We start from the raw sequence: 27,393 nt of genomic DNA on the forward strand, positions 1-27,393 counted from the left end.
CATGGTTTTGATGGTCACTGTAGTGGCTATATTCATTTCTTAAAGTTCTCTCTTTCTCTTATATTTAATATAACCACACTACGGACGGACAAGCCACTGTTTTTACGTGTTGTCGTTAGCAACAATGATGGTAAAACCATCGCGTGGCTCCGCTGTCCGCTTGTTTGTTTTCCACATAAACCTTTCACAATAAAGCTCAAGATCCTGTTGAGACTTTTCAAAATAAACTGAATCACGTGAAAGAGTATGCAGAGAGTTTACGGATTGGAAGCGAAAAAGAGCTGTCAGGTGCTAAAAAATAAACCTTAGACTCAAACTGTGAAAGAAAACGGCGGCAGTTACAACTTATGTCTAAAAATGCATAGTTTCATGCATCGGTTAAAAGACTGGACTCCAGGTAAAGGGCGCCCAGCTGGAAACACTTCACACAAGTTGAGTTGCCCGAGATTCACAGAATTTACAGAAAATGTTACATTTTTGTGATTAATATCGTTGTCAGGACGATAAATGTCTTATATCAGGATATGAGATTTTAGTCATATCGCACAACCCTATGTGTACATGTACTAAGTGTTGAGTGAGATGAATTTCTTCATTTGTTACAATATTTAACAAGCTAGCAGGAGTAAATGGAGTTTGCCTGATTGTCATGATAAATTTTACAAAATTAAAAATTCAGTTTATTGTTCAAAGCACTTTAAGTACTTTGCGTCTATCCAAGATTAAAGGACCTAACACTTTCTGCTATGCAGGTCAGGCTGCTTCTTTTATTCACAGCCATACTAAATTTTCTAAGGTTGCCAGATGTGATTTTTTTTAAAATCCGCCTAGTAACATCAGCATTTACCCACTCATATGCTCCCATTAACACAGCTACCCTTTGTAATATCAGTGTAAATTTTTTTAATAAAACCTGTTAGCAAGGATCATAATACAGCTGCTCATCTATTGCAATGAAAGCGTTCAGTGAGGGATTTTTTTCTGGGCCCTTCAAGAGGATGAAGGTAAAAATATTAATGTCACAGTATTATCTTTATCTGTCATGCACAGAGTATTTCACTGCAAACTTGGTACAGCCTGAAATTTTTGAGAAAAATCCCCAAGGCCAATTCATGCAGTAGAAAGATATGACCTCGGCATAGAAAAAGGCCAGAATTCAGTTTTTAATACTTAATTTTGAAGTCACTGCTGGTAAGTGATCTTCACGCTCTCTGCATACTAATTTGCACAGATGTCGTCCTTGAGAACCGTGTGATTAATAATGGATACAGTGTGACTATATGCCAATGGCTGGGCAGATCTGTAGAGCAGTGAACTGCAACACCGGGTTTGAAAATGTGCCTCTTTCCATCTCCACATCTCGAATAGAGTGTGTTTCAATTAACTGGGACAAATAAGAGTTAAATTCTCCACATTCAAAACTGATCCTTTCTCGTGCTTCTGCAGCAAGAGAATATGGGAAATCAGAGAAATTCGAACATGTAGTCAGAGCCTGCATCACAAATATCTACAGCACATTTTTCTGAAACTGTTCCTAAGAATATGCATCTGTGAAATCTATTCATAAAAATATGGGCACCCTCAGTAAAATAAAATAAATGAAAAATCGTACTGTATTTACGCAGGGATATTTTCAGAAGGAATACAGTGGATTAACGCCACGGTCGATTTTCAGAGCATCAAAGCTCAGCTCACAGGACTCCTTACCTTACTCTCTTCCTATTTTAATAAAATGTAAATAAATAAATTAAAAAATTAAAGACCAGTCAAATTACTATTCAAATTCAGTCAAAAGCTCCCCTTGAGATGATGTGATATGCATGTGTTGCTAGACTACTATTACAACACTCAGCTCTTAATTCAGATACATGCAGAAAAAAAATTTGCATACCAAGCCAGCAACATCTGCATCATTCCACCTTTCGATGCATCTTCATTGGAGGGTAAGACTGCACTCAAAAAACATTTTTTTTTAGCCTGAGTGCAATGCAAGAGAAGTCAAGCCTGCAGAACATTGTTATTTAACACTATGTGTAAAACAAATACATTAACCAACTGTATTTGCTAGAGGCCCCTTTCACATCGCTTTAAAAGTTTAAACAGAAAGCAAGCAAGTTAAACATTCATTATCAAACAAAACTGAACCGCTCTATTAAAATTTAGCAAAGAGATACCATATCTGGGCCATAGAAGACACCAAAGTAGTCTTGTTAACTAACGGTTTAGTGCTGATGAAGGCACACTGTGCATTAAAATTTTAGCAATTTAATAAACCCAGGGTTTTAAATGAATATGAGTGGTCCAGTTCTTTCTTTGAGTTCAGTCTTTATGAAATGACCCAGGGATACACTTCTCTTTCTCTGCTACACTGGCTGCTTCTGTGAGGTGTCTGAAGCGCACCTCTTTATATTTCCTTCAAATCTTTTTCAGCCCTGTCATTAAACGAAGGCTCGAGTTTTTTTTTTTTGTTGCACTGTATGAACCACTTTGAAAATGGAAGAACAGATGGAGTTTTATTGCAATCCTAAAAAAAAACATATCAAGGGGAAATGGTGGATAAAGAAGTCTTTGCCTGAATTACAAGAGAGTCCATTTATTGGCACTTGCTTTACGAAGTACACTATAGTGACATGCACCATTTGCCCTAATGGTGGTAAAGTCTTAATTCTACATCTCCTGGAAATAGAAAGTTTGCTATTCTTGATCCGTTTAATAGGTAGTTGCGGACAAATTAGAGCTGCAATAACATTAGAAATTCAAAATGTAGCTATTGCACAAGGTGGTTTTCATGGACAGTAACTAGGCCTCTGCTGCAGCACCTCGCAGGTCTGTGATACTCCTGGTAACCATTGGAAACAGTCCTCCAACCTGAAGGATGGGACCTGCCAATGATTCTCCCTTGTGCGCAAGCCACAAGACTCACAGGCCATGTTGATTTACTGACAAAAACAAGGTCCCCCTCTGAGTGAGCCAATGTTGGTGTGGAACACACCACTCAAACAGGATATTTCACTCTTTACTGGAGCTCATCTCTCAAAGGTAATGGCTTGGAAAATCTAAACTCTTTAAAAGGCAACAGGGACTATAAGACTATTATACATTTCTTATCCTACTGACATTGCCATCACAGCTTAGACAAGCTGATACAGGGTCACTAGATTATTACTTTCTCATAAGCAGTACAGTCAAAAACAGAGGTTTCATGTAGTTTCATGTAGTGGTTTCATATAGTGATGTCTGCCCGTGAGCATGGCAGGCTGATACAGTGTTAATCCCAACCACTACTCCTACAGGACCAAAATAATTTCAGGCACTTATAGGATGTGGAAGTTGGAATCATTCCAGGAGTAGTGGGTGACAGTTCAGCCCTTTTGATTGGTACCTGGTATGTCTGTGGAATTTTAAATTTCAGGAAGCACCTCAATCCAATGGGTGATCAGGCCACAGCAAACCACCTATTAAAGAGTCTGAAAATGTATCCGTCTACCACAAGAACATATGGTCAATAGTTAGTGTACAAGACTTACCTCGCTAAGCCGGCTTATACTTTAGCTCATAGCACTCCTAAGCTCCTTAACGAGTAAGCTCAAATTGAGCTAATTATTCAGAGACAACCTCCGTCTCATGGAACGCAGCCAGGGATGAGAACCTAGCACCATAAATTTGGCAATTTGGCACTGCAACACATGGAAGCTGTGTAATTACCTAGTAAAGAAAAGCAAAAAAAACCCTGCAGGAACATATTGTATGTACTCTATGGATTGCTCCCGACAAAAGTGTCAATATGCTTATTAGTCTACAGGTTGTCTCACATAGGGCTTTTGTCAATCACAATATTTTGTATGCTTAAACTGTCTTGTAACTATATCTTGATACTTCAGTTATTTCTTGTATGTCTTGTAATTCAGAGCTGGCTTCTGTCTGCACTGTTAATTGTTATTCATCTTAATATGGCTTCCCCGTGTGCTTTTGTCATTTTAATTTAGTTACTTCAAAGTCAAAACCTTCTTTGATTGTGCTGTTCAGTTATGTTGCTCACTCAAAACAGAAAATGGGTACACTGTGCAAATCATTTTAGAGTTATTACGAGTTTGTGAAGACTGTAAATATGTTAGATAAAACAGTAATACACTATAACGAGCAAAACATGTTACTGGATTTTTTTCCGCAAGTGTTGTGTTTATAATAAAATAAATAGTTGATCGAAATTCTCCTCGTCAGCTGAAATACACTTGCATCTAAGCTTCAAAATAACAAATGGGTCTGTAACAGCGTACCATCAGCAAAGATACCTCATTGCATTTATATTCTAAAGCCTGCTCGAGCTTCTTTTTCCTGGTACATCTGCATTGATTTTTCCATGTATGAAAAATGCTCGCTGAGCCACTTCATCACCTGCCATACTGACAACTTTATAATTTCATTTTGGTTATTAGCATATTACCTAAAACCTAATTTATGAAAGACTATTGGAGCACCTTTGAGGTTCACTGTTGCGCAAAGTAAACATAATTGTCTGTGTAAAATTCTACAGTAATCTAATGCAACACAACTGACAGAGTTACTAACAAAGACAAAATAATACAGGGAAGATAATCATGGATTTGAATAACAGTCAGGTAGACCTTTCTATTGCAATCATAATGAACTTCATCTGTACTCGTATTCTAACGTCGGGGGCAGTAGGAAAGTGGTGAAAGCTGCAGTGCATGGGGTGTAAATTAGGTATAAGTAAGATACCACTTTGTATGAATATACATAATATGTATAAAGATTATGGTGATGCCAGCCAAATTAGATGTAAATACTATGCAAAAAAACCAAAGAGTGACAAAAAAAAAAAATCACCTTTCTCTGCTGTGCATCAGAACAGTGCATTCATTATATGCATTGTGTAAGATGATTCAGTTTTCTGAAGGCAAATGATGGTAATAATGTCTGAGCTGAGCTAAATTATGTACGACTCAAAACCAAAAAAAAAAATTTCAAACATGATTTTGAAAGCTCTCCATCATTTCCTTCATTTTTGCAGCTTTGAATTAGGCCTGAATATTACGAGTCTTGCATTCCTTTGGTTTAGTTTACAGGTTCTTGCACACACCTGCCTTCTGTCAGTAACAACATCAACATGCGGCAGATTTTACATCAACAAAATCACATTACATTACAAAGATATTTCAGACACTTTGGCTATTTAGATTCATATCCATCACACAACACCATCTGATCAGGCTCCAATTCATACTGCAGCACGGTAGCAACCCCAGATATAGACCTGGAGTCATATTCAGTAACAAGACGAACAAGGGGTCCCGCAGCAGATGGCATGGGCCTCGTGGAGCCCTGATATCGACAGCATGGAGACAGAACTGAGACAGATTTAATCCAGACAACTGTCACAATCTGTCGAAGATGCTTTGAACAACCTACCTGTCAAGTACGGGTGGGACGGAATATCCACGCGGCAATTGATCATATGGTTTCCTCTTGATACACATCATTAATACACTGGCACCAAATATTGAGAATAATTATATTTTTATTAAAACATGCAGACTTTTTGACACCAGTTTGATTAAAAAGAGTCACTACTTAATGCCCCATGGTGGTGCCGCTTATAAAATGAATGCAGGAAGAAAATGGCAGACAGGCTATTAAATGCACTGTACTCTAATAAAATGATAATAAGACCAATACACAAATACACACAGACATAGTGCAGTGACTACTCTTGGATGTTTTTTTTTTAAGTTCTGGTGCCTAAAATTTTGCCTAGCTGTTGAAGCTGTCCCACTCAACTGCTGAATTTCCAATACTGCTGAGTCTTAGTTTAACATTAACCAATTCATTAATCTATTCACAGTTTTTGAATTTTAAAAATATCAAGTTACCTAAATGAACAGTAGGATGATGCAAGTGTTCACTGACTAAGCAGGAACATTATAGTGCCAGGCTGTGGGAGTGACCGTCAGTGCCACAGTAGAACTCTGTTTGTATCAAGTGATCTACAGCGTAATAGGCCTCACTACCACACAAGGTATTTTACCTAGAGCCAAATCATTTGGAACCTATTAAGTGTGCTTGGATCAGAATGTGCTGTAGGCTCATCAGCCATATGTTAGGCCTCCGATTAGACGAGAACCATGCTGAGAGAAACAGTACCCCTCAAGTCAAACACAAGGGTGCATCTGTTTTGAGAAGACTTTTTTTATACCTTCAAGTCTCTTTATTGCATATTTAATTGAAAAGGATGGCTGATTTAAAGTGTCATGGTTTGCCAACGCATTGCCTGCTTTGAAAGGCCTCACAGCGTTTGCTACAATAAGCCTTTTTTCCATATATGGTCAACTTCCACTTGCAACATTCTATGTTTAAAATTTAGTGGAAAAGAATGGACAGAAAGAAAAGTATAAAAGATATATGTATCGCAGTGACTTTGCTGCACTCCAGCACACTATATGATGATTACATGACACACACTTTATCCAGCTGAGCCACCAGGATGCCACGAATACCTAATAGGTTTGAGAGATGTTTGCAGCCATGGCAACAAAACAAATAAGACCAACGTGTCTTATCAACAAGCTTACAAAGGAAGGGAAACGGAGAAGGTGAGCCACAATGCAACACAAGTGAGAAAGCAAATGGCATTGTCAACAAGCTCAAGTGATTGGGGAGTTTCAGGAAGGAAATCTGCTCAAAGCTCTGGCTTCTCACAATATTCCAATAGGAGTTTTGTAGTTTTTCAAGCAGACTAAAAATATCTTTATTAGGTCACACTATAAGTGAATTCTGTGGACATCAGCATTATAACCTCTACAATTTCTTTAATGTATGATTTCAAACTGAACGATCTGGTGCTTATTTGTTAGGATTACATGGAAAGCCACTGAAGGCTGTACAATGCACAGCAGATTTCACTGTCTAATATAATGAAGTCAGTTCCAACAGAGCTACACAAGTGACAGCCAGCTGCCAAGCATCCCACTTGTTTGGCTGTCTAATCTCAAAATTACTGAACTGTCAAAATTCAAAGTCTTTCACAGCAATAAAGATATTCATGAGGAATTCTGTAATTTCATGATTGAACCTGACCGTTAAAGGTTGTAACGTACTCCGCATTCCAGATGAAGACACGGTCCTCTCAAATCTTCTCGGTGATGTGATACATGCGATTCGTGTTTTTACACAATTAAGCTCAAGAGTATCTGCTAAAATTCAAAACAGGCATTAGAATAGCGGTGAAAAAAAGCTGTAAGTGACTTTGACTGTGCAGTAACTGGTTTTTCCAATTTTGAAAACTGCTGCTCGATGGGATTTTCACACACAGCCATCACAAGGTGTTGTGGGAACGGTGTAAAAAAGGGAAAAAACTGGTAAAAAAAAAAAATGCAGTGTTGATGGCACAGAACATAAAAGAATGGCTAGGCTGTTTGGAGATAGAAAACCAACAGTAACTCAAATAACAAGTCACGGTATCCAGAGGAGCCTCTGTGTGAGTGCACAACATATCAAACCTTTGAGCAGATGGTCTTCAGCTGCAGAAAACTACACTGGGTACCATAACTGTCAGCTTAACACTGAGATTATGCTGTGTATAAGCAAAACAAAATTGGACAGTGGACAAAAAACTAAACAAATGTGATTCAGTATTCAGATGGTAAAGTTGGAATTTAGTTTAATCTACAGTAATATCTACCTTCTTGGCACACTTTGGGCTTCTTAGTGCAAACTAAGGATTGCTACCAAAGCCCCACATTAAACAGGAACAGAGCTAAATTATATAAAACCAGAGTAATGATGAATTCTCACACTATCTGCTAGGGCTGCTCAATTAATCGAATTTTAATCTCGATTACGATCTGGGCTTTCAACGATCATTAAAAATGACTGAGCCGATTATTAGCCCCTCCCTCGTGCTTTACTCTTGCGCTGCTCCGTGTGGCAAATCGAGCGCACCTCTCTGCATTTCGAACACATGTCACAACAATTAAGAGCAGCGGTCCCCAACCTTTTTTGCGCCACGGACCGGTTTATGCCCGACAATATTTTCATGGACCGGCCTTTAAGGTGTCGCGGATAAATACAACAAAATAAAACTAGTACCGGTACCGAAAAAAATAAAATTTATTTATAACACACGTGAAACGACCAAGGAAAACCGAGTTAATGATAAAAACGATAACAAAATAATGCTGAAAACCGATAAAAACCCTGAAAACTATACATTTCACACCTGAGCCTCAACTCTCGCGGCCTGGTACCAAATGACTCACAGACCGGTACCGGTCCGAGGCCGGGGGGTTGGGGACCGCTGATTAAGAGGACCCGAGGGAAGCTCGGAAAGCTAAGCAGAAGTTATTTGGAGAGGAGAGTGACTGCTGTTGGTTGAAAAGAGAGGTAAAAAAAAAAAACTTCAGTGGTGTGGAAACATTATGGGTTCGCGGAGTCAGACGTGGATCAAGTAGACATAGTGTGTAAACTTTGCTACAGTGTCGTAGCTGCACCACAGAGCAACACTGCAAAGTTCACTAAACATAGATGTTTACATTTTTCATTCATTTTTTATATTGCAAACATTTGCACTGTTATCAGTATTTTCACACTATTTTATATTATTTTTTGACAATCTTTAAAGTCATTATTCAATACATTGTTATTGTTAAATAAATATCGTCAAATAATCGAGATCTCAATTTCAGTGAAAATAATCGTGATCATCATTTTTGCCATAATCGAGCAGCCCTACTATCTGCTCTTCTCTTAATACCAGAAATATTAAGGCAACAGTTTTCCTATTTCGTACTGATAAGAAAATGGTATCTCGCAGATTAGGACATTTAAGGGGAAACATTTTCTAATCAGTACTTTTAGCAGGATGGCACTCCTGTCACAAAGCTCACATTATCTCAGACTCCTCAATTTCAGTGTGTTCTTTGAGAAGTGCTTCTTCAGCGCCTTGCTGACTCTATAACACAATAATTTGAGATATTTCTAAAGAGAAAAAAAAAAGAGTAGAGAAACTTCAAATAAAAACTGGACAATGAGTATATATGTACTTTACGTTGTAATTCCATTTTGATCCCCTATTTAAACAAGAGTGTTAGAAAAATACAAAGTACTCTAAATACAGTCAAGTCAAGATACAATAGAAGTGCTTAACTGCTGAAAGTCTTATCACAGTCACTCAATCGACTTTTCCTCCCTAACCGTGGATCAAAGGGGTATCCATCTGCTATTACTGAGCGAATGCCATGAGCTCTTTCAGTTTGAGGATTTCTTAGACGTTATCTCTTTTTCATTCTGAAATGGAGCTTTATTTCCTCTAAGACATGCACTAAGCACAAAGCAGCACCCAATCATCCAGCAAAATAAACAAAGTATGAAACAAAGGAATGGGCATTTTAGCTTTCTCCTTCTGTCATATTAACATGCAGTTAGCAAAAATGCACTGGATTTGTGTCATATACAGAAGCTTTACCTGAGCAAGGGAAGGTTACAGAGGCCAAACCGAGACGACAGTTGTTGCTGATATTGACTTTTTTTTTTTTTAGCTTAACCACTAAATATTCCCAAATCGAATTTTATTATTTTCTTTTTTTGTGTGTGATGTTGTTGCCTGTTTTTAATTGTGTAATTGTTGCAAATGTGAGGTACTTGCTGCTGCCTATCTTGGCCAGGTCTCCCTTGAAAATTAGGTTTTTAATCTCAATGTGATCTTCCTGTTTAAATAAAGGTTAAATTAAAAAGGATGATTAATAAATAGATACACCAACAGCAACATAATCCTTAAATTCATGTGATATTACCTCTGTAAGACAATCTTTTTCTTGAGATTCATGATCTTTCCAAAGCTATTAAAACTAGAGAGACAGATGTCTCAGTGTCTACTTTCCGAAGTTACAGCTATGATAATTAAGACTATACTGAAAAAGGAACTGAGCCGTTCCTTGGTTTGGCATAAGAACAAAGATTTCAAACCTATTTGCCATTAACAATAGATATTTGTATAACTTCTTGATATAAAAGAAGCAGAGTTTTTCAATAATCAGTAAAATAATTTTCAGCACCACATAAGCAACTTCTTATTAGAAAGATCTGGTTGATTTATTTTGTGTTAGTAACTTCATTTAGAGCCAAAATGATTGACAAAGTTGATCAACTGGAAAAACAAGCTGACTAGAGCCTGATTGTGATTTTTCCATGCACATTTTATAAGAACAAAGCAGCCCTCAGTCACTGACTGATCAATCAGCAATTGCTTTCAATATAGGGGAGGGACAAAAGGCCTCAAGTTTTGCTGAACAATGCATGATAAGAAGCATGCAAATACTCCACTCATATGTAAAAGGCTAAACAGTTATTTGCAATTTTTCTGCAAACATTTGAAAGGACTGTTTGTCTTTACAGTATATCATATCATGTTAAGCCAAGTACCTTGGAGAAAAGTCACATTACTGTAGACTCCTGGAAGCTGATAACTTATATTTTCTTTTCTTTATTTCGTCTTTCGTGTTGGGTGTTTTTTTTTTGTTTGTTTGTTTGCTTGTTTTTGCTGTCCAGCTCAAAAAGACATTATTGTCTTGCAGAGACAATAAATATCGTATAAACCTATTGGCAGAAGAAAAATTTCGATGCTGCATCTTTTTTGACCAAACAAAAGCCCTGCATCCTTAGAAGATTGTACAAACAAACTGTGAGACAAATCGACATAGTGTTCAGATCAGAGTAAAGAAATGACAACATAAGTTATTGAATAAAGTTTTCACTACCACTGATGTCTCCTAAGCAAAACCACTCACTCTGCAGTAAAAAGTGTTCGGAAACTCTGAAGCGTGCATTCATGCAGAATGGTGAACCTGAGGTCAAGTCTTTACAGTACAGTTCAAATATGGATAATAGAACTGTAGTCTTTAACCATTCATCCATTCAAAAATCCAGAAGAAGGCTGACACACTTTATAAATGTCCTACAGCACTGATCTTGGCCACCATAAATGGAGTCCTTTTAGTCAATAGACACCTAGCTAACAAAGACTACATCCAGTCATCATCAACCTGGAGGAGAGGCTGCTGGTAACATTCTATAGAGCCACCATAGAGAGCATCCTAACGTACGGCATAACAACATGGTATGCAGGGTGCTCAGTTGCAGACAGGAAAGTACTGCAGAGGGTCATCAACACAGCCCAGAAGATCACTGGCTGCTCTCTGCCCAGCCTGGAGGCCATTGCAAACTCTCGGTACCTCAGCAGAGCTGGCAATATCATTAAGGACTACTCTCACCCCAGTAATCAACTGTTTGAACTATTACCGTCAGGCTGACGGTACAGGTCACATAAAACCAGGACAAACAGATCCAGGGATAGCTTCTTTCCCAGAGCTATCACCGTAGTAAATAAGCACAAAACAATTGAGCCTGCTTAACTATACCATACTTGCCACTGTCACTATATTATGCTGCTATTCATACTATCATTATATGAATGTTGCTATTCTGTATATATCGTACTTATTATTGTTTGAGTACTTCGGTTGTTTTATTGTACTTTTTATATTTATATTTATTATTGCATTTTGCACCAAGGGAGTGGCACTCCAATTTCGTTGTACCTTGTACAATGACAATAAAGGCTATTCATCTATCAAGTCCCACAATGGATAAAGTAGTTTGTCAAACCAATCTAATCAACTGATCATGGTGAAGCCCGTCTAAGGGCATCATCAATAACTGCATGCACGGATGGCTCCGAAAGACCTAAAGCACACAGCTACTGCCAGATGGAAGATAATCACTCCTGAACATTATCACTTTCCATTACTGGGCTGGTTTGTTTGGTATTTTTGCTACATAGTATATTGATGTCGTTATCAAACCATAAAGCTTTCATCGTGTTTCACGTCTCAGTGCCGCTCATATGAGCATGATATACAGCTGACCTTCTACCGGGCACTGTTTTCTCTGACACGAGTTCGGTTGGCATGTCTCAATGCATCTTGACAGACAGACAGGCTGAGGGTTGAGAGTGTGATTCAACTGCTGTTTTTCGCCCAACAGTGAAGTTTGAGTTGGTGTAGCTTTGTTTTTCCACTTCACATCTCATGTAAGTCAATGTCACCCACCTGCCCTGAGTGCAGGCCCTTACAAATGATTCCCTGCATCACAAAACACTGAATTGAGAAAATGGCATGCAAATGACCCATCCTTCAGCTGATACATCTTATGTAAGCATAAAAAAAACCCCACACTACTAGTCCACTGGTAGTGCTATGATTTATCATGACTCCAGACATATATTAATATTTTAAGAAAGCAGGATTTGCATGCAATATTGCCATTGATAAAAATCAGTCCCTGCATATATTTAGTGAAAGAAAAGCCTTTGTCTGAGTACATCATTCATATTTATGACAACATCATCAGGTCAGATAAAGACAAGTGGCAGAGCCTGATCATCCCAGCACTGAGGTGACTACAAGTGTCCAAGCGATGTGCTGGATTAGCTAGATTCAACTCATTACCTTGAACAAATTTTAAGTTATATAGGCCACAACAGACATTCACACTTTATAGTTAAAGAAAAAACAGTAAGTCAACTGGGGCTTTCCTAAAAACACTTTATGGACTCTGGAAATTTTAATTAAAGTCATTAATCCTGATCATGTTTTTATAACCACAACATCTTTGGACAAAATTGCAATACATCTATTTTTTCTGTCAAACAAAGCAGTCTCCATCTTAGTAACAATCCCAACAACAATACTGCACATGTGCAACACCCCCCGCTGCTTGCCACTCAATGAACGGGGTAGACCAACAACACCTCCAACTAAGCCATCAAATCGATATTGTTTGTCCCTGACGCATGAAACAACCCAAGTGTTCCTGAAGTGTTTTCCCCAGTAGCAGGTAGATGGGAAGAGGCGCCACAAGCATGCCACAATTTTGGCCAAAAAGACTATATTTTGAGTCTTGTCTGTTAACGTTTCCTTTGACTGGCTCTTTACTATTCGTTTTGTTGTCAACTGTTCTGATAACAGTTTGCCCCCAAAACACACTAGATTTACTGTTAAGAGCTTTAATGAAAAAAAAGAGATAGAAATAAGGTGAGCAAAGGTTAATAATAAAAGTTATTATATCCAGAGGTTATTTGAGCTGGGTGTTGTAGCTAGGCTTGATGCTTTCAAGGATCAAAAATAGTGAGAGTGATTGCCCTTATCGCCCCTTGTTTGGCCATTATTGTTAATATAGTGAATATTGTTGTTATTTTTACATTCATAAATGTAATCTGCCTCACTCTGGTCTCATGTCAGTATCTCCACATTTAACCAACACTCATGTGTGGGAACTTGCACACGCGCACTAATTCATGCAACACTGCAACCTTTGAAACGAATGTGCACGTGCAGAGGCACTACTTTATCTCCTCTCCTAAACCCCCTTTTTTTTTTTCCAATGGACGTCTGTCTTTGTCAGTGAAAGACTGCACTCTGTGTGTGAACAGTGAGGAATGGGGAGAAGCAGGTGAGCCATTTTACACACATTTAAAAACAAAGGGAGAAGTTCCTACAACTGCAGGCCAGAGGAAAACAAGTTTTAAAAAACAACAAGCAACTGTTATGACTTGTTAGCTGTTCAGCTGATATCCCTCCACATATGGCCACTAATTACAATTTAATTACAGCTAAATAAGTCATTGCATGTGAACAAGGTTCTCCTGCTGATATGGCCTACCTTCTTTCTCTACATGAAAGTAGGAAAATATTCCTCAGTGTATGTGTGGGTTTCTCTCTCACCGGCATTAGTGAGACAGCACTGTTGTTGGGATTTTTTTGTGTTTGGCCCATACAGCATGCATTATGGAGGGCAGTCAACACTACCTTAATGGGGTGCACATTTATCCTTCCCCTATTTGGCCCCAATGACAGTGGTATTGGTTATTGCCAGTACAGGGTGATCGAATCTTTCAGATCTTATTCCTCCAAATAAGATATTGATAAATGGATGACAAGGCAGCGAGAGAAATAGGGCAGGGACATAGACCTCTTTTTGTTTCATAACTCAATATCAAAAGGTCACATATTCCTCCGGAACAACATAAATGTTGATTTTTACTATTTTTCAAACACGTCGTTGGCCTATTTGAAATAAGCTAGCAAAATATTAGGTTGAGCTTCATGTCAGTCTCCAATTCAGGTCAAAATTGCAGAACGTGAAAGCAATTAAAATTAGTCAGTTTGATAATTTCCAATAAATAACATCATTAATGTCTGAGTGTATTTAAAATAACGCTGAATTTAAATGAATTTCCTTTAGATGTTTGTGTTTTTTTAATGACTGGACTCCACTATTCTTACAGTCACATTCAGAGGATTATTCTTTAAAGCACAGATACTCTTTGGTTCAACGGGAGGCATTTTTATGTGCAAATATTTTGCCTGTCACTGCTGCTTTTTGGTCTTACGCCAAAGAGCATCCTGGCATAAATTCCACTTTAACCCCTGACACCTATAATAAGTTGTCCTTCCACAAACCTTAAACACAAAGATTGTGCTGTTATAGGCTGTTCTATACTATATTTGGCTGAACTGCATTTTGTTTAGCAGTAACTATGCAAAGGAAGTGTACACTTGAGCCACTTAAGATGAGGCTTTGTTCCAAAAGAAATAAAATCTTTGAGGTACTCTTAGTGCCCTACTAAAGGATAGAAATGTCCTTGAAAAGGTTTTGACAGAAATATTCTTTGTTATTTTTTTTTATTTTTATTTTTTACTTTTCCATGAATGCAAGTTTTGGTTTTCCAAAAGATTACTCATCATTGTCTGGAAAATGGTGGATGGAATAAATATGACTATGGGATGAGTAAAACTTACTACTGTTGTGTTTATAGTCTCAAGAATCACTATCCAAAGTTAGTCGTACCAATACGTACAAATAAACAAAAGCAGGCTAATACACTAGAGTGGCAGAGACACCAAGGATAAATGGAAGAGTATCTAGACAACAGGCACAAACATTTATAAACATTTTGGGGCATTTGGAGGAATTACTAAGCTTTATACTATCATCATATGGTTTAAATTCAAAGTAAAATACTAGGACCAAATAAATGGTCAAATAACTCCAAAATTATACTCGGGAATGTGACAGAATGAGGTAAACTCACAAGAATCTGAATGCCTACTAGAAAATGTTTGATTTTTGAGTGCAGTGTTGAGCCCTTTTCTGAAAATGAAATGATCAAAGAAAAAGGAGGTAGAGGATCTGTTCTCAGCTGCATAAAATAAAAATTAATTGTGAATGATGGTGGAACCGCTTCAGAAATATCTTCAAAAACAACCGGGGAAAAAAGGCTTTTCAGAAAAAAACTGTTTTGCACACTGTTTGCAAAATTTAAAATTGTGGCACTAGTGGGATTTAAAGTCACAGTTTGATACAAAGAGAACAAAACATCTTCTATTATTAAACAGAGTTAGGGTCAGCTGATATTGTTTTTGCATAAAATGATGGACAATGTGTGTTTTATCTATATTGTATTGTATGCTGTATATGCGTCAATTCACAATCACAAGTTTATGTTTTTATTCTTTAGCCTACATATATAACTTGCTTGAGTACTGCTTTAGTTTTACCTTGTTAGGCATGCCTAACATCTGCTCCTGACAAATAGCAGATAGCTGTAACCACAAAGACAGAATTGGTGCTGATTCACCCAACAACAAAAAAAACCCTAGCACTATACCATGTAAATTACAATATGCTATTCTGTGCTACACACAGCAGGATCAATCATTCAGTACATGCAACACATGAATGCATGTGACACGTGAAGATTTAATGCTCTGCAGGCTTTAAATGGCCCACTAAACAGTCCGTTGGTTTCATGGGAAAAACTGGGTATCTTCCAGAGATAGAAAAATCAGTCACAAGAAAGAAGCACATGAGGATTACCAAAATTAAGTTGCTGAAAATAACTCTCTGTTGGAATCAGTACAGCAGCAAATGGTCTTGTAATTAACAGGTGAACTTCAGTGAATAATTTGGAAAGGATGGAAAGATCCCATAATGTTGGTTTGAGGAATAGATGTCCTCGGCTAGAGTTCACACTCGGTGTCAGCAAGACACTGTTTAACCGTCCTTCTGCTCATGTATGTGCAACAATGTGATGATCAAAGTGTTATACTGCTTACTTGAAGAAAAGCAGGGCCAAATAAATCGACCACACTGCACAGAAACTTTAGAAAGCAGACTATGATAAGTCTTTCTTTCGCACATTCTTGACAGTTCTTTTTTAAAGGCACATAAATAAATTTTAAAAAAGTCAGACATAAAAGCAGGTATTGTAAATATTTAACCTACAAACAACATAAGGAAACTCTCAGAAACCAATGATCAATAATTATTTGGGCAGCAATTCTGCCTTGCTGTACATTCAATCTATTCTGCTGGGAATGCTCTCTGTATTTCAGAGTTATAAAGCTTTCAAGGGCCTCAAAGATTTAAACAGCAATAAGCTGCAGTTTTACACAAATATAGCGCACCACACCTTGAAAGAAACCTGCTACGTTGATGTTTTGTTTCACACAAAAAGCCCAAGGCGGTAAATTATCAGTTTGTGGATCGTGTGTGCATATTAAATAAATATCAAATAATACATTCACCAAAGAGTGCAGCAAAGGAAAACTTATTTCATGGAGTCAGGCCAAATGCGTGATGTTCTGCTGCTGCTGTTTCTTTGAGCTAATATAGTTTCCATCTCGTTTAAGCAGTGCTTTTGTGTGATGATCTCTCCTAGTTAGATGCAGAAATAGTCCTGTGAATTTCTGCTTGCGGACAACAAGACAAAGAAGAGATTTAGTCAAGGTGAGCTGGATTTTTCTGCTGTTGTTTGTCAGCTATTAAAGCATGAAATCAAGATGTGTGACCGTAAATCTCTCAAAACTCAGAAAGCACTTTAAGTATTAAAAAAAGGGGGAGAAATGAAAGAAACTAGATTTGTGCTATTTCTTATTTTGCACATCATCAAAGCGCATGAAGAGAACCGTATTCTGCACCCGCATCTGTCCTGGAACAGCATGCAAAGAAACTTGGAAAAGACAACTAGAAGAAAATATGGTCAGTGACAAGATATTTTTCACAGAATCCTTGTTTTGTTGCACTGGCTCTTAACCGATCACTTCACTAGAACAGTTAATGCTTTTGTAGTGTTCCAGCCTTTAATAGGCAGCACAGCCACACATCTCCAGTGAGGCTGGTGCAGGCTGATGAAGAGCACACCATACGAGTTTCTGACAAACAAATCAATAAGTAAGCATCTCTCATCACAGTGGCATATTCGGGAGGAGTAATTCGTCTTTTTCCTAATGCATCATCGGTCAAGATTGAATAGTGCATTAAAGGCACTAAATTTTGGCCAGTGTTTCTGAGTTCAGAGGAGAAAGTCTTAACAGGACCAGCAAGACCTGTGTTAGCAGGCACAGCACAATAATATATTGTCCTTATGCATTATTTAATGGCACTGTGGGGATGATAGTGTTTGTGCACATTTCAAATTCTGTATGAGAGCATGTAGCTCCCTTAATTGGCTTGCTCAAGAGAGCCAAAGTGAAATGCTGTTCTAGTAGAAGATATTGATCAATGGGACCAGATGCAGCTGCTGAAAGCATTATCTAAATCAATGTCACCTTCAGGTAAACAGCAAAATACTAGAAGCTGCAGGTTTGCTATTATTCTACACTAGTGCTTTTTTCTGGTTTACACAATGATATCACATTTCTTCATCTAAATGACCATTTAGAGGCTCTGACACGCAGTGTCGAGTGCAACAGTTTAAGGCTGCCGCATGTGGCAGGACGACTGCACAGCACTGTTTCTTGAGGGAGATAGATGTCACCAATAATATTCTGAGTCATCAGACGGAACGGGCAACTGGCTGGTACTATGCAGTGATGCGCCTCTGCAGTTTAGATGCCATGTGCTCCATAGCAGGTTATAAGCATTTTCCCAATTGAATATTTGCGTCAGAATTTGGCTGCTCCAGCCAGGTGGAATATGCTATGCTTGGATTGTAACTGCTGCATACCCCTGGGATCAGCTTGACCATATTCATCCACAATATTCCTGAAGGAATTGGCTCTCTCACCACCTTATGAATTCTTTTATGAATCTGTATGCCTCTGCTAGACAGTTAGCCGCCCTCAAAATGACTATCCACTACTTCCCTCTATATCACAACCCGCAGTATCTTCTCCCTTGCACCTTGTTACTACATGTTGCGTGTTACAGAGCACAAAGCAGGTCAGTCTTTAACAACCAGAGCTTTTTGTACCTAACCTTTTCATCAGTTATTTGTCAGGAAAAAAACAACGACAATGTTAACAAGTGCACTGCAGACACAGATTCACACTTCTTGACAATAAATGACAGCTCTTCTTATTGAGACTTACTACGCAGATGCGAGAGGCTAAAAGCCCTCAGGGTAAAACGAGAATTGCCGCAATCATGACTTCCAAAGGTTACCAAGTCAGAATACAAATGCTCTTAAGAGATATCAAAAATGACCAAGTGCAAAAGCTACAAAGTCTTGCTACTCTGACTTCTGCACCTTTAAATTGTGCTTTTGAAATGCTTTAGCCAGTTTTCACCTGCTCTGCTTTTAAAGGACTTTTTTTTCAAATTCAACCTATTAACTTTTGATTGTGATGTATTTTTAGTCACACAACTAAAGTAAAAAAAAAAACTAACTTAGCAAATAAGAGACTATATGTGCTGCTTGTCCTTTTCACAATCACAGGGGACACATCCCAGCATGCAACAGCAGATTCACAGAGTACATTTTGGACAGGTCAAACGTCTAAGCTACTAAAGTCACATTCACCTTCAAACAGGCGGTGTTTAAATCTTGCTTCTTGCATGCAGACAAACCCAGGAGTTAAGACCTTCTTGTAGTGAAGGAACATCAGCTTTCTGCACAAAAACCTGTTTTGTGTCCTCAGCACACTGCAGCATAATACACCGTGTGCTGATGAGCAAAAATAAATAATGTCTACGGAATAAATTATACATCTAAAATAAGCACCAAAAGTTGTTTAACAACTTACTGCAGTGGGCATTAAGTTTAATATGTTTTTTTGCTCTTGTATTTTCTCCCTGTTGAAATCCATCATGCCGCAAAGTTCAAAAGTGTTTTATGCATCTCAAGGCCTGTATGTTATTTACCTGCTTTTCCTCCTTTGAGAGCCCCACTGCTTTTTTTGTCACTTTGTTACTCGCTCAAATATAAAATCCAAGAGCAGCTCTAGTTTAATTGCTTCAGTGCTTTGGTGGCTACTCCTTTGATCTTTGTGGCTAGTTGTAATTATGCCATTTCTCGAACCTTTTTCATGCATCTCGAGTGCTAAATAACTTGCCCTGCCTTGGGAGAAACATCTATCTCATTCTTTTGACCAATAACAACTTAATTGGTACTTTTCACTTTTCTTTGCTGGTTCTTTTCTGCATGCAAAATCCAAACTTCAAGAAAAATGATCAAGAGGGTAGAGGAGTTTTTTCTAACTCCCTGACACCATTTATTTCTCTCGAGATATGCACAATATTATCCCCAAAAACTTTTTTTGCTCTTTGTTTCCTTAAATAAAATGTTATGACACTGCCATTTTTTCTGTCAAAAAACATGTTAGTCAATGCTGGAATCAGCCCACAATATCATATGTCACCATGATACGGTACATAACTGTGGAAAGAAATGACTAAAAATCATGCCAAAAGTCACTACTTACACCACTATTTTAACTCTTAGATTGATAGCTTAGAGTATCTTGGAAAAAGTAATCCTTTCAGCAAATGTGTGCATTTTGAAAATGTCAAGCTGAGAACATGACTCACTGTAAAGGGCTATTTTAATATACCTTGTATAGAGAACAAATACATGTCTGCCCTATACAGTCTTTTATAGTCCTGAATACAGATCAATCGCTTGTGTTGTTTGCTCTCATTCCTGCAGTGGCTGATAACCCACCACTGGTCCTGATTTCATAATGCTAACACATGACACCAGCACCATGAGCAGCTGCTGTAACACAATGCAACAGAATGGCAAGGCAGAGAGACCTCATTAATCTAACCTCTCAGCCTGCATATAGCAGCCTAGAAAGCAAAATAGTAATAAAAAAAAAAAACTCAGCACACATGTCACTGTAACTTTCTCTTTATGGCATTACCTGCTGAGATATTAATTTGTTCTGCAGCAGTTTACTGCCTGCATTAGCATTGCTGAACATGGAAGTGTTGGCAATAATGCATGATAATGATAATGACCATCCTGTCTGATTTCATTAGGCAAACACATGACAGCAAATGCTCTGAGCTTCTGCTGTAACATCCTGCAACACGCTGACAAGTAAACTGACAAGACGTGATCATCACCACTTACTGCAACGCACACAGCTAGTAAAAAAGGCATTTAAATACATAAGAACCCTGCTTCATGCACTGCTAATTCAAATCACAAATCCTATGAAGCTCAAGGGTATCAACCCTGCAAAGAAGAAACCTCATTAACCCCTGATAAAGGAGACTTCTCAAGTCTCTTATGTCAAAACTTGTATGATGCGCAGTTTTAACCAAACATCATTTCAATTTGCTTTTTGCCAAAAACACAGGGTTAAATCTTTACTTCAAACTAAACAATAAGAGTGAGTCAAGCCCTCAAGACAGCTGTTTGTGCTCTTCTTACAATAAAAGCCTTACATGACAAATACAGTATAGTATTTTATTGCCTTTAGTCATCTGTCAGACTATGGTATAATTCCTTTATGACAACTGTTATTTTTTCACTTTACTGCAGTTGACAGCCGTGAAAACGGTGGGTGCTCTGTCATGTAGGAACATACATGCTAAAGGAGGGTGTATACCATAGATACAGCTGGCAGTCAGTGTTTTCCAGTAGCACTGCAAGCTGCAGTAACACTCACTGCCTGCCCTAATGTAGCCACACAGCTGTCCAATGTCTACATGTATCCCAGGGGAAGTCTTAGAAGGTATTGTGTGGATTAAGCGGGGCTATACGAGGAATGTTCACTTGACTTTAGTGAAAGATATTGACAATTTAACCCCACCTCAATCTAACTGATTTACAATCTCTATACCTCCATGCAGGCATCGTGAGTTCTCATTTTTCCTGCATGCTGTAACTGATGTCCTCTGAGTGATAAATAGATATTTCAGGGACAAATGCTGACCTCTGAAGCACTGTGCAAAAAACTGGGATAGCCACTCCATTGAGTCTAACAAGTCAGTGATTATAAAGTAACTGGAAAATGATGAGAGGGGCTGAAAATTCCAGCTGCAACCATTATAGGCAGAATTCACTCACAGTGCCCATGAGATCATTAGAATGCTGCATCAGTGCTTCTGTATCCCTTCATCATTTTTAAACCTGATTAGCTGATTTGCCAAAACAAAGGTCAGGAGTAGAATAATATACAGTGCACACATCCTGAAAAGGCCTCTACTCATTAAACAAATTCATCATCTGGCCGAATGTTTTTTAAACTTGCAAGTTAACAATACAGTTATAAGTTTCCTGATGGTTCAGGCTCTGTGGCTCCAGTGTAAGACGGCCCACTCTCTGAGCAATCAGTGCAATTTACCCTGATGGGAGAATTCCAGCAGCTGCTGCTAATTTATGAAAACTCTTGGTCTCTGAGTGGTGCTGATGCAGACACACCCGGGCCATTTCCACACGCGCTTGTGTCTGTGGGAATTCAACTCTTGTGTCACTGTTTAAGCGTCTTCATTGCAGTTAGGAGCTCTGTCAGCCCTATGACAGAGCTGTTGTGAGCCCATCGGACTCGGTCTATCAGATATATAACAGCACTAACAACCACGTGAGAACTGGATATCTCAAGTAACATGAAGACATCTTTGCCAGACAGGTTTATACCATATTATCCAGCAGACTACTGTGAATAGCCTTGAAAGACTTGCACATTATGCATCAAGATACATAAATGATTTGATAGATAGATAGATAGATAGATAGATAGATAGATAGATACCGGAGGCCTATTATTCTATATTTAGTTTGCACAATCCATGCCGCACATCAGAAATCTGGACACCATTTAGCTCATCACATTGCACCCACGTATGTGTCACAGCTGCAAAAGTCTAATTTACATTTCTCACCAAGTCTGAGAGACTTACCAGAAGTGGAACTGGGACTAATATAGCAGAAGCCAAAGGCTTGATCCCAATGCACATGATCTCGCTGTCCACACACTTGTCTCAGCGGATAAATTCACAACGAAACTCGGATGGTGACGAGAGTTCATTTATTCCAAATTCAGGTGTAAAACCCTTCTTGTTACGCTGGTCAGGCTTGTGCTGCAAAAATCCAAGGGACCCAATGAGCGACAATCTGCTGCTTAAGTGTCATCAACAAGAGACAGTCCTTCCCAGTTACCTGCATCGGGATAAAACCCCACCTAAAATCCCAGTACGATCCGATTAGGGCTCGAAGGCAGGCAGAATATAATTAGGTTGAAATCTCTAAATCCAGAAGCTCAGGAGGGTCCGAGTGTAGCGTCCGAGTCGTCTTCAAATGGGTTAAAGCGTGAGTACGTGGTCGTAGCAGGTCCCCCGCATACGCGTTTGTAACGCGGAGGAACGATGGATTAAATTTCCAATAAATCTCACGCCTGTGATGAATTGCAGTACAGATGGTGTCGGGATGGAGAACTGCAGCATGGGGCTCTTTTTGAAGCGATAGGTTGCACTCCTGAAAAAAAGGGAAAAAAAAGAAGCCTCACACGGTTGAAGGTTGGCGTCAAATTCGGGCTTCAAGTCAATCAAAAACAGCAAAGGTTGGAAAAGTCTCCACCAACACCGGGTTTCTGTTAATTACAGCACTAGAGCGCACTTATCGTGCCTAATTTCCTGACATTTATTTACCTTCACTGTAGACGTTTGTTGCCATAACTTCCCCTATCTGAAGCGCAATGAAGGAATCCCACCCATGCACTGATACTGTTTTTTCTCGCTCTCTCTCTTTCTCCTCTAACACTATGCGTACCCATGCGAGCAATTAGTTTTCATACACGACTTGGTCCGTCCGCTCTTTCTACAAAGCAATGCGGTCGATTTCTTCGGGCGGGATGTGGCAGGAAATCTTGCTGTGTCCCAGAGAACAGGCAACCTTTGAAAATGCGCCTCTACTCTTCATGCAGGCGTCCACCTGCGTAACACGAGCCGGCTATAAAAGAATACATTTGCTCACGCCATGATGTCTGGAGCAGAGCAGAGCCAAGTGGCCAGTGGACAAATTCTTGATATCAGAGGAAACGACTGACACCTTTCATGGACAGTGCAGCACTGCAGCAATGTGATGTCATTTGAGCTCCATTTAAAGCAAATACACGAAACACTGGAGGCTTTTCTTTTTCTGTGGTGGTGAGGAGAAGCAAATGTTTCAACATGAAGGTGGCTTGAAATAGAGAGGGGGTGCTGTGGGCTGTTTGTGATACTCCGGGATGGGCTGGTATCTCATGGTCCAGCACAACAAGATACTGCAACAGTGGACCGGAGGAGAGAGCCCTGAGGGAGGGGATTGAGGAGGTGTTGGATCATTGCTGCACTTAAAAAAAAATCACACTCGCTCTCCTTATAGGCAGTAGGAGGTGTTCAGTGTCTTGCATTTGGGATCTAAAGAATACTTCTAACCCTCCATACCTTTATTTTTTTTATTCGTATCCTTCTCAGTCTTGAACGGGCAAGATAACAAGTAAAAACATGAATTCATTGACCGCCCACACACATGTCCCAGACAGCACCTACTGCTTTGCTTTCCAGTTGGGACAAACACCCCTCTTAGCCCAGATCAGCAGAAATTGGATATCCAGCCTATAGAAAAATAACATGAACATCCTCCCACCAGTAAAAAAAACAATAGTTAATCCTCTCAGAGTTGCAAAAGAAAGCCAAAGACAGCCCATTCGACATAAAGCCATCATGTTTTCCAGTGTTCTTTTTTGTCCGTGTTCATCCCCCAAGAGCATTGTCTGCTTGCATGGAGGCTGCATGACATCATGAAACAAGGAATTACTGTAAGATGGACTTGGCAGTTCCTGTAAAATCCTATTGATTTAGCTGCAGGAGCATCACATGTGCTGCACAGACTTGGACACATTATACATTAAATGTTGGCTGTTAAATACCTGGCATTCAAGACCTCAGAGGAGGAGATTCACCTTTAATGCAGATTTAAGTGTCTTCTGCAGGCTGAATTGATTAACCAAATAAAACTATCCCATCACATAGGAAAATTTAAGATACAATGAAAGTATCTCACATAACAGGCCCCAAATGTACAACTATAATAATGTGGAAATGACAAGAAATAAAAGTATGAGAAAGAAAAGTACAATAAATAACAAGGTTAATTCTCACAGAGTACTAAAGACACCTGGAATGTCTTTAGCAATAGAACAGTGAATCTCCACACTTATTCTTTTTCTTGGCTTCAGCCGTACGTTTTATCATCTTTGTTTGGGTACTGCAACATGACAGGTGTCACGATTATATGACTCAAAACAAGAGCATCAGCCTGTTTTAATTAAAGGGCAGTTCAAAATGGGTGGGACACCTCCAGGGTGTTTTATATGGAAGAGTGAGATGTAACACAAGCTCACTTTGGAAGACACTATACCTACAGGGTTGTTGTATTTGCTGCCTTCCCGATTTCTTTTTCTCTTTTTCTTTTTTTATATTTCTCATGTAAATGTTTCAGATATTTTAATATTACACTAAGATAACCTGAGTAAATATAAAAAGCTGTTTTTAAACGATGATTTCCTGTATTAAGGAGAAAAAAATACCTTTCCAAACCTACCTGGCCCTATGTGAAAAAGTAACAGCTCTCCCTTTTTAAATCATGAATGAACTGCAATTAACCACATTAGTTGAAAAGCTGAGTTCAGTTTCACTAGCCATTCATAGGCCTGATTTCTTTCAGACCCGCGGAACAAAGAAATCACTTATATAGACAAAGTGTCTGCCGAAGTGAATTAGGCTGAAATATCTCAAAAAGCAACACATTATGAAACAATCAATTAGAATCATTGACTTCTACCAGTCTGGTAAGGGTTGCAAAACTCCAGTGTACTACGGGCATTATCCACAAGTGGAGAAAACATAGAACAGGAAACATATGGAAATATGTAATGTAGCTGTTGCTGTTCTGTTGCTGTTCTGTGAGTCTATCGTGCAAGTGGTGTGATATGCCCATGTAGAAAGGACGGCACTGCAATGCTGGACTTGCCCTTACTCTGGGCTCCCTCTTTATTCTGGCAACTGGTACAAAGAAAACAGCACACAGTCATCATTAACAGTGTGCAAAGCAACTGCAACATTCAGTTCACCAGCTTGGGAGTTTTTTTTCCTTTTTCCTTCATAGAAAACATAGGAAATACATATAGGAAACATAGAACCTTCTCAAGAGGGGCTGGCCTACCAAAATTATTAACAAAAATCTTAAAAACATCTTACACAAGACTTTTGGGGAAATAGTCTATAGAGTGATGAGACAGAAGCTGAACTTCTTGGGAGGTTTGACTCTGGTTACAGCTAGCATAATATTAACACAGCATTTCATAAAAAACAAGTCAGACATGGTGGTGGTAGTGTGATGGTCCGGGGCTGGCTGCTTTGATGCTTCAGGAGCTGCAGGACTTACTGTAACTAATGGTACCATGAATTCGGCTCAAGCGTAGAATTGGTAACACTAAAGTGTATTTCATGGATGATCTGAAATATCTAGAATCTGACAAATATGGAAAAAAAAAATCCAAAACATTTGTCACAGTGCTGCATATACGTGTAACTCAGTTAATATCAATAAAACAGTTATTTTTGAAAGGTTGGAAACAATATGAACTCAGATTCTCACACATCTTTAAACTAATTTTGTGCCCTCTGAACAGATGCCACTCTTTCAGAATATCATTGTGTTTTAGTATGCGCCAGAGCATTTTGGTTTTATGATATGATTTCTCTCAGCTCTGTCTGAACGAGGTGGGTGAGTACATAAGACACAAGCAGCAAATACTGATGGAAACTGAAAAAGAGCCACGAAGGAAGACAATCTGCTATTTATATCAGGCTGCACTCCATGGGGCAAAGCTCCCTCTTGCAGTAATGCACTCTAAAAGTGATTGATTAGTGTGTTATTGAGATATTGTCCATCTTAACGTTCCTCTCTTGCCAAAGTGATGAAATTACCGCACACTAGTCCGTGAAAGCATAATAGCAGATTAGGTCAGTGTGAGCCATCCACTCTAATCAGGAAACTTGACATTCCCTAAAATGGTAAACATGAGTGGGGGGTCTTCACTTAGATCCCGAATGTACCACCCAGCCACTAATACCCTTAGACAGCGTGCTTAATGACTTGGAATATTTTACTGAGGTTCTTTAATTTAGATTCAACCATACATGGTCTCTGTATGTGCACATCTGAAAATGTCATTTCCAACACAACACTGTTGCCCTTTGTTTGAACACATTGTGCAGATCACTTTCCATATGGACAGTAAAACACTCACACTCACTAGCTGAGCCCAGACAAAATCTAAAGTGTGATGCGCCATCAGTTTAGCACGTCAGAGAAATGTCGCGTGTGTATGTGTATGCGAAATTGGGAATAAAGTTGGTGCATTGACAGAGACAATAAAACTCTATCCTCTGGAACAGCAACATCATTACAGAGCAGTACATCCAGTGCAGATTAGAGCAGTCTTGTTTATACCACTGAATCACCCTGTACATTAGCGCCCTCGCTCACAGTGCAAAAAGTTCCTCTTAATGTGTTTTAAACCCTCCATCACATCATCAAAAGCGGAAACACTGTAGATGTGATTTCCACTATAAGGTCTCTAACAAGAGCAGTGCTTTGTTAGCATGGTATAAAAAAAAGGAAAAAGAAAGAGAATAAAAAACAGACATCAGCAGGAGGCTGACTGTTTCAGCAGATGTCACCCTGCTAGAATTACATAGATAATAGACACGAACAGGTGACAAATTAAAGGCAAAGCCAACATAGTCTGGCCAAGATATTTTCACAGTCCGTGCTTTAATGATTGTAGTGGTGAGCGCTGCAACACGTTCGTCTACAATCTATTGGTGTTCAACCTGGTTGTGATATCGTGGCTGTGAAGGCCATAGTATGTGATTTACATTATTTTCACACTAATCAAACAGTTCAGTGAGCCCTCGTGCCCTGTGGGTGGTGAAACTGTCATCCTAGAAAAGAGTTCTCTTGTCAAGATGATCTATTATGGCATAAAGGCGATCTCCAGAACAACCTTCTACTGCAGTGACTCTTCCCTCACAGATCCC

At 38.9% G+C, this 27,393-nt stretch overlaps 1 protein-coding gene across 1 annotated transcript in view; it reads right to left on the reverse strand.

The window, feature by feature from the left end:
• Positions 1-23,433, reverse strand: part of lrfn1 (leucine rich repeat and fibronectin type III domain containing 1) — a 144,717-nt gene extending 121,284 nt beyond the window's left edge. Inside the window, exon 1 of the mRNA XM_006801567.2 lies at positions 22,207-23,433. The gene's annotated coding sequence lies outside the window, so the exon portion shown is untranslated. The remainder of the gene's footprint in view (positions 1-22,206) is intronic.
• Between the last annotated feature and the right edge of the window lie 3,960 nt (positions 23,434-27,393).

Source organism: Neolamprologus brichardi, chromosome 14, assembly GCF_056152115.1.
Source record: "Neolamprologus brichardi isolate AB-2024 chromosome 14, ASM5615211v1, whole genome shotgun sequence".
NCBI lineage: Eukaryota > Metazoa > Chordata > Actinopteri > Cichliformes > Cichlidae > Neolamprologus > Neolamprologus brichardi.